Source organism: Balaenoptera borealis (genome assembly GCF_965194805.1).
Source record: "Balaenoptera borealis genome assembly, chromosome: 11".
Taxonomy (NCBI): Eukaryota; Metazoa; Chordata; class Mammalia; order Artiodactyla; family Balaenopteridae; genus Balaenoptera; species Balaenoptera borealis.
In genome coordinates this window covers 102,432,115-102,446,260 of record NC_138868.1, presented here as the reverse complement: position 1 = coordinate 102,446,260, position 14,146 = coordinate 102,432,115, and the positions used below count along the sequence as shown (strand labels likewise).

The window sequence follows — 14,146 nt, the reverse complement described above, 5'->3', positions numbered from 1 at the left end:
CCAGAACTATGAGAAATAAACATTTGTTGTTTAAGCCACCCAGTCTACGGTACTTTGTTATAGCAGCCCAAGCTGACTAAAACACTGAAGTATTGCCGGCACCTGGAGAATGTACCAGGCACTCAAAAAATATTTGTCAGATGAATGAATGAAAACTTGAAAAGTGCTGAAGAAATGTTTGTTGATTGGTTGATTGACCTGGATTGGACAGATGATTAACCAGAGCAGAGATTAAATAGCAGAGAAGGACAAGATATCATTCTTAAAAATCAAACAGTCCTCCAGATCCTTGGGTCTGATCCAGATTTGTGGAAAGAGAAGGAAGAGGTGGGCTGTTAACAAAGTCTCCAAGTCTCAGGGGAGTACGATTACGTAGGGAGCTCTGACTCATCTCAGGAAATCATCAGCAACACTTCAACACTCCCTAAAAACAGCAGCCCCCAGATGAAGCTTTGAGGCAGTTTTGGATCCTCTCTTGTCTTTCCCCCTTTGACATGAGGGAGCGCAGGTTGCAGCATGACTGCTCAGCCTCCCAGGTGCCGTGGTTATTTAGTGTTCCGGATATGGCGGGGGCATCCTGCTGTGTCAGTCACCCACATGTTCCCATTCCTTCTGAGCCCAGGAAACTAGTAGAGGCAGGAAAAATGGAGGCAGAAAACATAGGATTCAAAGAGTGACAAACTCTGATGTCTTAATTGAATCTATTCTCTCCACCCACCTCTCCCCTCCCCAGTCTTACTCCTCTTATTTAGTTACGGCTCCACCATATCTTCTCAGCCCCAAATGCTACCTTCCATTCCTTCCTCATTCTCATTTTCAATATCCCGGTGGCCAAAAAAATGCTGTCAATTCTACTCTGAAATGTCTCTCAAATCTGACCTCCCCTTTGCAGGCTTGCAGCTTCTACCCTTTAGCAAGTTCTTATCCTCTCTCACCCAAATTATTGCAATAGCTTCCTGTTGTTCTGCCTGCCTCAAATCTCTCCCCCTTCTCCAGAGCAACCTTCACGTTGCCACCAGTAAAATCACACAGGATCTGAGCATGTCATTCTGTGTTTGAAATAGTCAATGGTTCCTTACTGCCTACAGAATAAAATCTAAAACTCTTGATCTAGCAAAGTCTTCCTTATCAAACAATTACTCACCTTTGCTCTGCCCGTCCTCATAGCATTTCTATTCTGCCCCATTCCTGAACTTTCTCCACCTTAAGCTTTCTACAGCCAAAATTTTAGTTATCTTTCGAAAACTAATTCAGGCTTTACCTTCCCTGGAAATCCTCCATTTTAATGAGTGAAAACCTAGGAGCATTCAGAAATCACTCTATATGGAGCAGTAGGCAAAATTCAAAAGCATCTTGGAGGCAAAAGATGGATTTGAGGAGTAAAGGATAGTTCAATCACTGTGTGATCATGGTCAAGTGTCAAAAGCCGGACCTGGGGATGTCGAGAAAGCCCAAAGGATAAACCAAGTTCATTGCTAGTTGGGAGATCTAAGAGATAGGACCCAGCATTTGTTGAAGGCCAACAAGATGTATGTTCTACATTAAGCACATGTGCGTATATTATCTTGATTAATCCTTCCAACAACCCTGTGAGCTAAGTGTTATTGTCACTATTTTATTAGATGAGGAAATTCAGGCTCAGAGAGCTCTCATAGGTTCAATGTCACATCATGAGCGATTAGCATAACTATAATAGTAACTTATATCTGTTCGACTCTCAACTTAGTGCTCTCCCCACCTACCACGCACCCACAGTAAAGTGGAGCAAATCGCAGAGTCAGAATACCAAGCAGGTACAGGGTCAGAAAGCAGCAAAGGACAACAGGATCACAGGTTGACTTCTCAACATGGCATGAGAGTAGGGCTTGCTCCCAGCGGACAGCATCATGCTGAGTTCCCTTTAAGGGGCTGTCTTAAGGACAATTTTTGGAACTTGATATCTTCCCTAATTCCCACGTCTCCTTCTCCCACCCACCCTCCACCCAAATTAGTGTCATGCCTTCCCCTGAGCTCCCATATTCCTGGTTTTGACACGTAATATGCCTTACGTATGACATAATAATAATAGACACCCCAAAACTTAGTGTCTTAAAACAAGAGCAACCATTTTTTTTGGCTCATGACTCTGTAATTTATGCAGGTCAGCAGGGACAACTTGTCTCTGCTACCATAGTGTTGCCTGGGCAGCTTGACTGGGAGTAGAGGATCTACAACAGTTTTGCTCACGTCTCACGGCCGAGCTGGGGCAACTGGAATGGAATGGCTTGGGGCTGGCAGGGTCTGTCTCAAGCAGAGTGACTGGACTTCTTTACATGGAGGCTGGCTTTAAAGAGAAAAAAAAAAAAACAGAAGCTCCAAGACCTCTTAAGTCTTACACCCAGAAAGTCATACAATGTCACTTCTGCCAGAATCTATTGGTCAAAGCAAGTGATGAAACCAGACCAGAATTCAGGGGAGGGGGAAAAAATCCATCTCCCAATGGGAGGGGTATCAAAGTCACATTCCAAAGAACAGGAAGGACTGGAGGATTTTTCTGGTCATCTCTGGGGATAATTTACCACAGCGATTTTTATGTCCATCTGTTTTCTCCAATAGATTATCTTCCTAAGGTCAGATCCTTGTTTGTATTAATTTTACGTTTCTCACAGTGCCTAGCATAGTAATAGCTAGTCCATAAAAAATACACTAACTAACTGGAAATGAAATTTCCATTCCCCCAATAAGAATTTTACTTTAGTTTTGTCCCTTGCATTCTAAAAATTATAGGTCATAAAATGCCAGAGCTGGTAGGAAATTAAATCATCTAGTCCCATATCCCTCATCAATAAATGTGGAGAAATTGGGGCCAGACGGGTGAAGCAACTTGACCAAGGACTCATAGCTGGAGTTGGACCCTAACACTCCCTCACCTCACAGTTATGCCATGTTTCCTACCACATGTGCACTGAGCCAAAATTCCAATATGAAGAAAGGGTGACGGAGAGGGAGTAAAGCAGAGGGGTCGTGGAGTCAAATTCTCAGAACGAACCTTGAATCAGAGGACACCAGTCAGCAGAGAGTGGGCAGGCTTGACCTCTCAGGCTGAGTATGTTTTGTTTGGTTCACATAGCGTTTTTTAAAAAAAATTTGAAGAAGTTGCCGACATCAAAAAAAAAAAAAGTTCATATCAAAATCCAGATTATCAGCTTCTCTTGAAAACAGCTGGGCCATCTAGCCACACTGGGCTTGCCTTCAAGCCTTGACAATCATCGGCTGGAGCCATGCACTGTGATTTCCAGAGTCCTTGGTTTGGGGGAAGCTCAGCCTTCTTCCCTTGTTTGTGTTAGCTGCTTGGCCAACATGTAGGCATGTGAGAGTGTGACTCCTGCCTTAAATGAAGGCATTGGAAAATTACACAGACATCTTTTTGTGTGGCAACTATCTGCCTGCATGTTCCATCTCCCTACAAAGTATAAGCTCCCTAAGAGCACTTGCCATGTCTTAGAAAACTTGGAAAGAAGTAATAGTTGTTTAGCATTTTATATCTCCCAAATAGCATTTCTGTACATGATCACATAGAATACTCAGTAACTTAGTGATGTAGGTCTTATTGTAACTGAAAGTGGGGTCCGGCTGCTTGCTGCTCAAGAGCCATTCAAGAGGCAAGGTTGGTGGAAAGGAAAGTTTGCTTTATTTCAGAGGCCGGCAACCGGCGGGAGGGCAGACGCCTGTCCAAGGTCGGACCCCCCCCCCGACCCCCCATTGACAATCAGGGAGCAAGAGCTTTTATAGATGGAGGGAGGGGGCTACATCAGAAACAGCACAGTCAGCTCTGACAGTCATCTTGAAATTGGTCATCGGTGGTCTGACCAGTGTCATCTTGATTGTTTTAAGTACAATTAATCTGCAGTTCCAGGGTCGGTTTGTTCCCACTTCCTTGAGGCCAGTTCTTGGAATTGTGGCAACTTATGTCATGGCTACAGTCTGGTCATCATGTAGTAACTTCTTCCATCTGATGGGGGTTTCAGTATCTGTAAGACAGCTCACAGGATGTGGCTCAGAATCTTATCTACAGCCCTTGAGGAGGAACTAAATGTCCTTGACTTTGCTTACTGACTAAACTATTATTATTTGGTCTCCTTTGACTGTTTTCCTTTGTTTCTGCATTTTCTCACTTCTCCGATTAAACTTATTCTTCGGCTAAAGTTTTCCTGCAGACAAAAGGCAGCCTGAGGACATGGTGGGGATGGACCACAGAGTCCTGCTCCATTTCATTATTAATCTAATAATGAATCTAATTTACTTTAAACAAAATTTTTCCTATCAGAGGAGAGAACAGAATCAGAAAGGCTATGATTTGCCAAAGATCAGCCAGCCACTGAATGTGGAGCTGGGTGTGGAGGGCTCCCGCTGTTTGGGGCTGCCCAGTATCTGTTTTCCTTTCTTCTGGATGTAACAACTTAATTTTCCTTTGGGGAACTATTCCTTTTCCTCACAGCCCTTGAGTTTGGGTGAGGCTGACCCCATGGGAGTGCAACTAAGTCCTGTCCAATAAGAGTTCCGATTATCCCTAACCTCAGTGATTGGTTTAATAGTAATCTTTTTTTAATTTATTTTATTTATTTATTTATTTTTATATTTATTTTTGGCTGTGTTGGGTCTTCGTTTCTGTGCGAGGGCTTTCTCTAGTTGCAACGAGCGGGGGCCACTCTTCATCGCGGTGCGCGGGCCTCTTCACCATCGCGGCCTCTCTTGTTGCGGAGCACAGGCTCCAGACGCGCAGGCTCAGCAGTTGTGGCTCACGGGCCCAGTTGCTCCGCGGCACGTGGAATCCTCCCAGACCAGGGCTCGAACCCGTGTCCCCTGCATTGGCAGGCGGATTCTCAACCACTGCGCCACCAGGGAAGTCCCTCAGTGATTGGTTTAGATGTGAACATGTGACCCAAGCTGGGCCAATCAGAGCTAAGCAGTACCAGTCCTAGGACTTTTGCTGGAACTGTTTTTTCTTGCGTTACGTCGATTGCTCCCAGTTAAGACCAGCCTCCCCTTTCTTCAGACTTCTGTGGGCAAGTGACATGGGAGTCCTAGGAGCTCCCCAGCTCTGCAAAACACCACCCCACCGCTGCCCTCCAGAACACCACTGACAGGCATAAAATGGGCTCTGAACTCCGCCTGCTCCTAGAAGAATCCTCTTGCTTCTCGCCTCCCTCCCTTTCAATCCTCACTGACCCACCACCACTCTCTGCCTTGAGACCACCAACACTTATCTCAACATACTCATTATCTGCTTATATCAGTCTCCCCAAAAGTGCAGGACACCCAGGTCATCCCGTATTCCCAGGATGCTAATCTTCATACTGCTTTATGAGCAATGAGGCGCACACACCCCCACCACCACCCCCCGCAGTCCCTTTCCCTGTGTTTTTAGTTTCCATACAATTTGCATTCTGAACATCCACAGTTATTTTTTTTCTTCCCCAAATTTATAAAGATGTAATGGACTCATAACAATGTGTAAGTTTAAAGTGCACACAGTGTTTATTTGATACACACATATTGCAAAATGATTACCACCATAGCTTAGCTAACACCTGCATCACATCCCATAATTACCATTTCTTTTTTGTGGTGAGACTAAGATTTACTCTTAGAGAAGTTACTTGTTTCTTTTATGTCTGTTTCTCCCCACTAGAATGCAAGCCTTATGAGGAAAGGGACCATTCCTGTTTGATACACTGCCATGTATTCCCAGTACTTAGAACAGTGTGTAGGCTAAGGGGGGTTCGGTAATATTGAATTAATGAATAAATATGCCCAGCCTGTTTTGATGGGGATAAGCCCACTTGAGAAAGAAAGCAATAGAGAAGAAAGCAGATGCATGAGGAGGGAAGAAAAATATTCCTGCATTTTAAAAACCTTGTCTTAGCTTGGGCTGCTATAACAAAACACTATAGACTGGGTGTCTTAAACCACAGAAATCTCTTTTCTCACAGTTCTCGAGGCTGAAAGTCCAAGATCAAGTACCAGCATGGTTGAGCTCTGGTAAGGTTCTCCTCCTGGCTTGCAGATGGCCTCCTTCTCGCTGTGTCCTCACAGGGCCTCTCCTCGATGTGTGTGTGTGTGTGTGTGTGTGTGTGTGTGTGTGTGTGTGTGTGTGTGTAGAGTGCTCTCTCCTCCTCTTCTTAGAAAGCCTATCAGATTAGGTCTCCACCCTTACAAGCTCATTTAACCCTAAGTACCTCCTAACAGTCCCATTTCCAAATACAGTCACATTGGGTATTAGGGCTTCACTGTATGAATTTTGGGAAGGACAAAATTCAGTCCATAGCGCCCTGACCCCAGATGTGCCTTAAACTTTTCAGTGATGTGAAGCAATAATTTCTTCTTTTTTCTGCCTTAAACCGGATTGAGTTTGGTTTCTTAAAAACCAAATTTAAAAGAAGCCTAACCACTCCCCAACAAAAAAAACAAACAACCCAATTTAAAAAATGGGCTAAGGGTGGTCCAGTGGGTAAGACTCTGCACTCCCAGTGCAGGGGGCCCGGGTTCGATCCCTGGTCAGGAAACTAGATCCTGCATGCATGCTGCAACTGAGTCCGCATACCGCAACTAAGAAGTCCGCGTGCTGCAACTAAAAGATCCCACATGCTGCAACTAAGACCCGGCACAGCCTAAAATAAATAAATAAATAAATAATTTTAAAAATGTTTTTAAAAAATGGGCTAAGGATGGAAGAGACAGTTCTCCAAAGAAGATATACAAATGGCCAATAAGCACACAGCATGACTCGTCATGGAGAAATGCAAATCAAAACCACAGTGAGATACTACTTCATTTCTATTAGGATGGCTAATATCCACACCAAAAAATGTTTTCATTGTAGTAACATTGTAACATTGTTGACCAGGTTGTATAGAAATGGGAACACTTGTGCATTGCTGGTGGGAATATAAAATAGTGCAGCTGCTGTGAAAACGGTATGATAATTCCTCAAAAAATTAAACACAGAATTGCCATATAATCCAGCCGTTCCACTTCCAGGTGTATAGCCAAAAGAAATGAAAGCAGGACCCCAAATGGATATTTGTACACCAATGTCCATATCAGCATTATTCGCAATAGCCAAAAGGTGAAAATAATCCACGTGTCCATTAACAGATGAATGGATAGGGACTTCCCTGGCGGCCCAGTGATTAGGACTCAGCGCTTACACTGCGGTGGCCCCGGGTTCAATCCCTGGTTGGGAAACTAAAATTCTGCAAGCTGCGCGGCTCGGCCAGAAAAACCCCAAACAGATGAATAAATAAACAAAATGTGGTATATACATATGATGAAACATTTTTCAGCCTTCAAAAAGAAGGAGCTCCCTCTGTCTGTCCGTCCCCGGGCCTGGGAGAGCGCATCTCCTCCGCGGCCTTCGTCCCGCGGCCACGTACCGGTGCCCGGGCGAAGCGCTGCTGCTGTCCCGCGTCGGGCCCGCAGCCCTAGGCTCGGCGGCGGCCCACTCGGCCGCACTGCTGGGCCAGGCCCACGGGCAGCCCGCCGCCGCCCCTGCAGCCGGGGCTCGCGCTGTCCGGCCGGCGACACTACAGCAAGGCGGCGGCCGACCGCGAGGACGACCCCAACTTCTTCAACACGGTGGACGGCTTCTTCGACCGCGGCGCCAGCATCGTGGAGGACAAGCTGGTGGAGGACCTCAAGACCCGGGAGAGCGAGGAGCAGAAGCGGAACCGGGTGCGTGGCGTCCTGCGGATCATCAAGCCCTGCAAACACGTGCTGCGCCTGTCCTTCCGCATCCGGCGCGACGGCGGCTCCTGGGAGGTCATCGAGGGCCACCGGGCCCAGCGCAGCCTGCACCGCACGCCCTGCAAAGGAGGTATCCGTTACAGCACTGATGTGAGTGTAGATGAAGTAAAAGCTCTGGCTTCTCTGATGGCATGTAAGTGTGCAGTGGTCGATGTGCCATTTGGGGGTGCCAAAGCTGGTGTCAAGATCAATCCCAAGAACTATACCGATAATGAATTGGAAAACGTCACAAGGAGGTTCACCATGGAGCTGGCAAAGAAGGGCTTTATTGGTCCTGGCACTGATGTACCTGCCCCAGACATGAGCACGGGCGAGCGGGAGATGTCCTGGATTGCTGACACCTATGCTAGCACCATAGGGCACTATGATATTAATGCCCATGCCTGTGTTACCGGTAAGCCCATCAGGGTGGAATCCACGGACTCTGCTGCTGGCCGGGGAGTTTTCCATGGGATTGAAAACTTCATCAATGAAGCTTCTTACATGAGTATTTTAGGAATGACACCAGGATTTGGAGATAAAACATTTGTTGTTCAGGGATTTGGTAATGTGGGCCTGCCCTCTATGAGATATTTACATCGTTTTGGTGCTAAATGTGTTGGTGTTGGTGAATCTGATGGGAGCATATGGAATCCAGATGGTATTGACCCGAAGGAACCGGAAGACTTCAAATTGCAACATGGAACAATCCTGGGCTTCCCCAAAGCAAAGATCTATGAAGGGAGCATCTTGGAGGCGGACGGATTGATCCTTGCTGCCAGCGAGAAGCAGCTGACCAAGTCCAGTGCACCCAGAGTCAAAGCCAAGATCATTGCTGAAGGTGCCAACGGACCGACAACTCCAGAAGCTGGTAAGATTTTCCTAGAGAGGAATGTCATGGTTATTCCAGATCTCTACTTGAATGCTGGAGGAGTGACAGTATCTTACTTTGAGTGGCTGAAGAATCTAAATCATGTCAGCTATGGCCGTTTGACCTTCAAATATGAATGGGATTCTAACTACCGCTTCCTCATGTCTGTTCAAGAGAGTTTGGAAAGGAAATTTGGAAAGCACGGTGGAACTATTCCCATTGTACCCACAGCAGAGTTCCAAGACAGGCTATTGGGTGCCTCTGAGAAAGACATCGTGCACTCTGGCTTAGCTTACACCATGGAGCGCTCTGCCAGGCAAATTATGCGCACAGCCATGAGGTATAACCTAGGATTGGACCCGAGAACAGCTGCCTATGTCAACGCCATCGAGAAAGTCTTCAAGGTGTACAATGAAGCTGGTGTGACCTTCACATAGACCAGACCGGACTGCGGCTGACTTCTTCACTACCCTCTTCACCTCTTCATCTGCAGACCTATCACAAGTTTACGTGTAACCACAGAAATCTCTCTCTCATGACTTAATAGATAATGGACACCATTCTCAACAAGTCAATCCAAATCAGCCCCTTAAGAAAAAAAGTTAGGGGATCATATATAAGCTAATAAGTAATAGTAGAAATTAGTTATGTCAGAGAGCCATTTGGGCATTTTACCTTTAAATAAAGTCTTTTCCCTCTGCCTGTGCTGCCTTGCTCCATGGCTGTTTCCCAGCACAGTCAGCTGTAGCCCTGGGAAAGCTCCTTTTGTCCAAGAGCAGTCAGTCACTTGCCATTTCAGCTCTGGACAGATCTATCAGGTGCTTTGACACATTTAAGAAGCAGGTATATGGCATTTTCAGGAGGTAGCATGGTCCTCAAGTGAGTTATTGGTATTTTACATCAGCAAAATAACTCAATTTTACAGGTTACAAACAAAAAAACCTTTCTCTTTATGCATTTTATTCTTTCAGAATAAAATAAGTACATGCTGCTGTAATAAAATTGCCTTTAATCACTTAACAAGCCTAAACTTGACTCAAGCAGTGAATGTCTGTAAACATAATAAATGAAAAAAGCTAGTATATATAGCATAAAACATAACATAACATAACATAAAACATTATCATTTATAACTAGTTTTTTATAACATAAAACACTATCATTTATAACTTGTCAATTGCATATTGTCATCCAGCAAAAATAAAAAGCCCAGTAGACAATTAAGTTATCTTCATACCTGCAAATGATGGAGGCTATTTTTTTTTTTTTTTTTTTTTACTATGTCATAATATTGACATTCAGTCCAGTAGATGGAGGCTATTTTTGTTAAGACTGTCGGAATTTACTAACCACGATTATGACATATAGTCCAAAGAATGCAGTAACCTCCTTATAATGTTAATTAATTGTCCTCTTTTGAAGATCTATTGTGTTGACTCATTGAACAATAATTCAAGTAGAGTGCCCCAGAAAAAAACCACTTGGGCTCCCTCTTTGGAGTCTGGCTGGCGGCTCTGAGCATTGCCAATGGCCCCGACTCGCCCTGACTTTGTGTCATCATTTAGAGGCCTCGTCTTCTGCACACGGCTTCATTCCCAGTGGGCTGGAAGCAACCTGGGGTTGTGTTTTCTTTGGGAGTTGTTTGGCCAGGGCCTTTTGAACAGTAGTGTCCCAATGAAGTACTAGATATTATTTATATAAGAATGAGCTTCTTTTTTTAACAATAATATCCTTTCAGAAATTTCTAACTACTTTGTAACTGCATGACTTAACCTGGTGACAAAAGCAGTTATTAAAAAGCCTACCTTTTCCAAAACAACAAAAAAAAGGAGATTCTGGCGTATGCTATGACATGGGTGAACCACGAGGACATCATGCTAGTGAAATAAGCCAGTTACAAAATGACAAATATTGTATGATTCCCCTTATATGAGGTTCCTAGGGTAATGAAATTCATAGAGACAGAAAGTAGAATGGTGATTGCCAGAGGCTGGGGGAAGGGGGAAATGGACAGCTATTGTTTAATGGGTACAGAGTTTCAGTTCGGGAAAATGACAAGGTTCTGAAGATGGTTATACAGCAGTGTGGATGTACTTAATGCCACTGAACTTAAGAAAAAGTTAAATGGTAAATTTTTTTTTTAACGGGAAAGTTTATTTTAAATTTGACAAGCACACATGTGAAAATGGTAAACTTCATGTTATGCATATTTTACCATAATAACAAAAAGAAACCTAACCAGTACACTAGTTCTCAAACCCAAATCTTTAGACTCCAAATCCTGTGTCTCCTTCCATCACTTATGCTCTCCAGCTCAAAGGCCCTGCACATATTTGTGCTTAATAAAAATCAGGTGAACAAGTGAATTAATACATAAACGAATGAATGCATTAATGTTTATTTTTAGTTAACCTGAGGGCTTTTCATCTCCTGGCAAAAAGCAAACGTTTTAATTTGTAGTCCTTAACAGTCTGGAAAGTATCATGAAAGTTCAACCCAGTTTCTTACTTCAGGAAACCTAGAGGCATGTCCCTACCACATACGTGAAGTTCACACTGACATGTCCACGTTTAGCACAGGAGAGTTTGTTTGCCTGTGTATGTATATTTCGAGTGTGACCTTGGAGTAGAAACACCTTGAAGGCAGACACACTTTTCTTTGTATCATTCACAATAGCTAGTTCAGGGAGTTGATATACTCAGCTGCTACCCCAGAGCCGTGGTAAACATGGTAGCTGGGCAAAAGTAGCTTTTAGACAAGCTCTGGGCTTTAATTCCCTCCCTCACCAAGCCCTGGTGACGTTTACATTCTAGATGTTTAGATGTCATCCTCATTGCCACCACTCTGATTGAGGCCATTATCTGTCACCTGACCCCTTGCAGGAGCCTCCTAACGGGTCTCCTTCTTTCTCTCTTGCACCCTCCCCTACATCCTTCCGTTCCCCACAGAGCAGCAAGGCTATGAATCTGATTATGTTCTACCCTGGCTTAAAACCTTGAATGACTTCTCGCTGTGGAAGGATACAGACAAAATCTCCTAACTTGGCCTAGTTGGTCCTCATATGTTCTATCATACCATGTAAACAGTCAAGCCTCCTACGGAACCACCTCCTATATCTTCTCTGGGCTGCAGCCAGATGCTCTGGGCCTGATACTGACCAGGGTTCTTGGCCTTCCCCAGTCAATAGAAATTGACTAGAGACCAGGCAAGAAATTCAGGAAAGGCTTTATTGGGGCCCCTGCTACAGCAGGGGGGAGCGAGAACAAACAACAGGTTCCCTTGCTTGCTTGCTCCCTGAGGTGGGGGCGGGGGGGAGCTTGCTCCTTATATAGGGTGAGGGTAGGGGTGGGTCCAGGGGTCGGGCCAGAGGGATGGTTTAGGTGGTCTGCCCACCCCTTAGGTGGTGTTGAGTGAAGGGGGCATGAGCAGTACCCTGCTTTTGCTCCAGGCTCTTCAAAAGTGGCAGTTGCGTTTTTTGGTCTCATTTTATCTTTTGTCCACAATTTTGCCCCAACTGTACATGCACACAGTTATTTTTAGTCCCATATGGTTTTTTTAAATATTCTGTTGCTGGAGGAGAGGTGTGTCCAGGTGCAAGCATTGCAGCGCTGCAGCAAAGGGTCCCGGGTCCCAGCCTGTCTCGGGGTCTTCCATTCCTGAAATGCACAAGTCTTCCCACTACAAAATCTTTGTGCGCACTGTTACCTCTCCTCCCTCCCTTCCCTCTCCCTCTGCCTGTTCAGTACTTATTTCTCCTTCAGCTCTCACAATAAGCATCAATTCCTCAGCAAAATCATCCCTGGCCTCCTCCCGCATCCCACTCAGGCTTGGTCAGCTTCTTTTGGAACAAGCTGTCATGGATCAGTGTTCCTTTCCTGCAGGGCACCACCCTCAGTTAGTAAGTACACATTCCTTCCCAGCACTATTTGATCAATGACTATCTCCCGCACTGAGCAGACTCTAAGCTCCATAAGGACAAAGGCCCATCACTGAATCACCATTGCCTAACACAATGCATGGTGTATAATATTTGCTCAATAAACATGTGTGGGAAGAAAAAAGGGAAGGAGAGAAAGAAACAAAACAATAGGGGTCCCTTGTGGAATGTTAGGAATCCATACAGCACCATATTCACACAGCACCAGCACTGTTTGACGTAATAGCTAAAATTCAGCAGACACATTTCTAAGTTTCATCTTGGTTTTGCAGGCTTGGTCAAATGGCCAAAATTCTCTAATTTTTTGTTTGTTCGATTTATTTCTGCAGACAGATGTAGATTCCTACTAAGCGGAAGGCATGTATTATTGGAAGGATGCTTCTCAACTAGAAGGTAGCCTTCCAGAGAGGGATATATTAGAATTTCAAGGGGGATTCCTACTCAGAGTGCAAATAAACCCACAACCAATGGGATGGTACTTGAGTGAGCTAGCAGGCAGAAAGTGATGCAGAGATGAATCAGACAGTCCATGACATCAAAGAAGTTACTCTTGAATGTGAGAAAGACATGAGGCTAGAACTATACTATGAGGCAATTCGCTAAAACAAAGAGAAAGGGGGAATTCCCTGGCGGTCCAGTGGTTAGGACTCCACGCTTTCACTGATGAGGGCCTGGGTTCAAAACCTGGTCAGGGAACTAAGATCCCACAAGCCACGTGGCACGGCCAAAAAAAAAAAAAGAATACAGAGAAATGTGCCCACAGAGCACAAAGGAGGAGTGACTAGTTTCAACCGGGGGAGGAGAGGAGAGGGTTCATTCGTAACAAGGACACTGGAGTCAGGCAAAGCTGGCTTTAATAAGGGCTTCCTCACTTTCCAGCTGTGTGATCTTGGCCCCATTATCTAACTTTTCAGGGCCATTTGCATTGTAATAAGCCCCAAAGCCTTAAACTTGGGGAACAACTCTCAGCTGGAGGAATTTGGTATCTCAGCCTGCCCGCTGGCTGCCCTCCCCCTGTCCCTGGCCCTCACCCCCAGCTGAGACTCGGATTTCATCTCCTGCTGCTCAGCCCCAGCCTTCCCGTTCTGAAAAAGGATGTCCTGAAACAGGCTGAGCTGTGCCAAACGGAGGCCAAGTCTTGGAATGCTTGGCCTCTTGGTCTCATCCGGGCCCCAGAGCTCTAACGTGAGCCCCTGAGCTCCGGTGTGGCTATGCCCATGTTTCCCCTCGTGTGGTTCCTCTGTCCCGTTAATAAGGCCCCAGGCCTTGCGTCTTTACCCAGATTCCCGCATGCACTCTGGTTTATATGCTGGGCTCTGCTCTGACACCTCCATCCAAATCCCAGTTCTAGAAACCTATCTCGCGCCCAGTCCTGGTGTACGGGTCAGTCCTGGCCTTGCACTTGCCAATCCCTCTCCCCAGTTCAAGAAGAGCACTGCTCCTTAGATGACCCTCAGAGCTGGGTCTCTGCAGCGATGGACTGGCCTCTCAGTTGACTGATTACCTGACCACTCGCCACACCTGCACTCCCCAAACTGCTCTATCCACAGGCAGATAAGCCAAGTAATTTTTTT

General features: G+C 45.4%; 1 pseudogene across 1 annotated transcript; it reads left to right on the top strand.

Annotated features, from left to right (window-relative positions):
* The first annotated feature begins 7,824 nt into the window (after window positions 1–7,824).
* Window positions 7,825–9,686, top strand: LOC309604841 (glutamate dehydrogenase 1, mitochondrial pseudogene; annotated as a pseudogene). The gene has a single exon. The product of its transcript is annotated as a glutamate dehydrogenase 1, mitochondrial pseudogene (transcript).
* Window positions 9,687–14,146: the final 4,460 nt, after the last annotated feature.